Source organism: Grammomys surdaster, unplaced genomic scaffold, assembly GCF_004785775.1.
Source record: "Grammomys surdaster isolate TR1022 unplaced genomic scaffold, NIH_TR_1.0 267, whole genome shotgun sequence".
Taxonomy (NCBI): Eukaryota; Metazoa; Chordata; class Mammalia; order Rodentia; family Muridae; genus Grammomys; species Grammomys surdaster.
The window spans coordinates 3,317,835-3,320,147 of record NW_021604708.1 but is presented as its reverse complement, the minus strand read 5'-3'; positions in this window follow the sequence as shown (position 1 = coordinate 3,320,147).

Sequence of the window (2,313 nt, the reverse complement as noted above, 5' to 3'; positions counted from 1 at the left end):
GTGGTTCACTCAGGGGGTCTCCGGTAACCTAAGGTTCTGCTCGCTAGAGTCTTACACTGGGAGACAAAAAGACATGGAGTAAAATCGCCAGCCGTGATTGTTGTCTGCCCACCCTGGCATACGCCTCTACACCCCTGTGTACTACTGTCTGAGCATCAAACTGGACACATACTCAGTTCTTTTTATCTCACATGGTGTCCTCACCAGAACCCTAAGTCTGACAACCAAATCCCATTCAGCAGAACTGGGAAACATCACAGCTTCATAGTTCTGCTTCAGGCCCTCCCCAAACTGAATCTACATAAAGTGAGGTTCTGAGGTACTAGGATTAGAAGGTATTTTGTTGTTGCTGTTTTCTCCGGAGGTGAGGGTGGGGAGAACGGAGGTGGAGGTGGGAGGGATGGGGGGAGGTGATTGGAGTTTTCAGGCAGGGTTTCTCCCCAGAACTTGCTTTTAGACCAGGTTGGCCTCACAGAGACCTGAGTGGTAGGATCAAAGATGCACACTAGGGTTAGAATGTTAACATAAATATTTCAAATAGGATTAGTCAAATGTGGGACAGGCACCTATAATCCAAACACATAGGAGGTACAGTTGGGAAGATCAGGAATTCAAGACTAACCTTAGCTACATAAAGTGTTCAAAGTCAGCTTGAGCAATGTAAGACCAGAATTAGTGAAGGGAGATATCCATGGAAGAATGGGACTGAGTTCTAACATTGATTCAGCGTTTAAAACAGTAAAGAAAGTTCTATCATCTGTCTGTCTGTCCATCCATCAATCTATCTATCCATCCACCCATCATCATCCATCCATCCATCCATCCATCCATCCATCTCCTCTAACTCTCTTTGGCTTTTTAAGGTAGAAACTCTCTAGTACTAGTTGGCTATGCTGATGCTAAGTAGCCAAAGGTGGCTTGTGGCCTCCTCAGCCTCTTCCTCAATGCTGTGATTATAGGCATTTCTGACAATAGATTTTTCTTTCTCTTAACATGAAGTTCTGGGGTAGGACACAGTGGGGATCTGGTAAGATAACACTCCACTGCCACACTGCCTCCTCTTAGTGGTCCCTCTTGAACTTGTAGATGTAGAGTGAAAAATTATAGATACTGGGTATATAGAATTCTTTTTAGACATATAAAATATTCTTTAGGCTTTCTTTATAAAGACATGGAGAAACAGAGCCATGAAGCAAGTTAAGAATGTGGACAAGCTAGTTACGGGAACTGGCTAGAATGCAAGTTAAGCCAGGTGAAACCAAGCTGAGAACCGCAGTGACAGGGCAAGGCCAAAGTAACAGGGCAGGACCACATTCTTGAGAAAGATAAGGGTACAGAGAGTTTTCACCTGATCCTGACTCATGTAGGTTGGGTTCCTTTGGAATGTTCCACTATTTTTATGTTATGCCACCTCAACAACCCCTCACCCCCTCCCCATTCCTTGGTTTGTGGTTTTTCCCTTTAATAACCCCTCTCAAACTGGCTGTCAGGGTCAATTCAGCTCCTGCATGGGCAGCTAGCTGTCACACACCCTAATAAACCTTGCTATTGCTCCGGTACACTGTGTCTTGAGCAGATTACTGGGTGGTCGCGACTTTCTGAGACTTGAGTGAGGGTCTCCCCTCTGCGGAGGTCTTCAGTAGATAAAGGGAGATTTTTTTTAAAAAGCTAATGTCACCTGGGCAGTGGTGGTGCATACCTTTAACCGCAGCACTCAAGAGGCTGAGGCAGGTGAATCTCTGAGTGCAAGGCCAGCCTGCTCTACAGAGCTAGTTCTAGGACAGCTAGGGCTACACAGAGAACTCCAGCATCAATAAATAAAGTGAAATAAAATATTAATATCTCTGGATTATTTTTTACTCTTGACTGGGAAGAGACAGCATTTGAACAGGTCAGATGCACAAAATGAGAATTGAAAATAGAATTGAAGACTTAAAATGATGGAATCATATGTTTTGCTAGGCACTAGGGTTACAGCATCATACACACATTGGTTTTCCAGGACAGTTAAGGAAGGTATCCATACTTGACCCTCTTCAAATGCCTTGTTTTTACCTAACTGGCTCAGTCTGACTTCCCTCAGAATGCTTTTCTGTGCTGCCAGGTGGAAACTGAGCTGTGTCCAGGACTCCTCTTCGGTCCCCAGCACTCGAGTCAAGGCTGCTCTCTGTTAATCCTGAGATTCTCAAGAAAGGACCAAGTCTGCAATTGTCCAGTTTAAAGTGAGCCATATTTGGGCACAACTGGAACTGGCCAGCCAGCAGTCTCTCTCTCTCTCTCTCTCTCTCTCTCTCTCTCTCTCTCTCTCTCTCT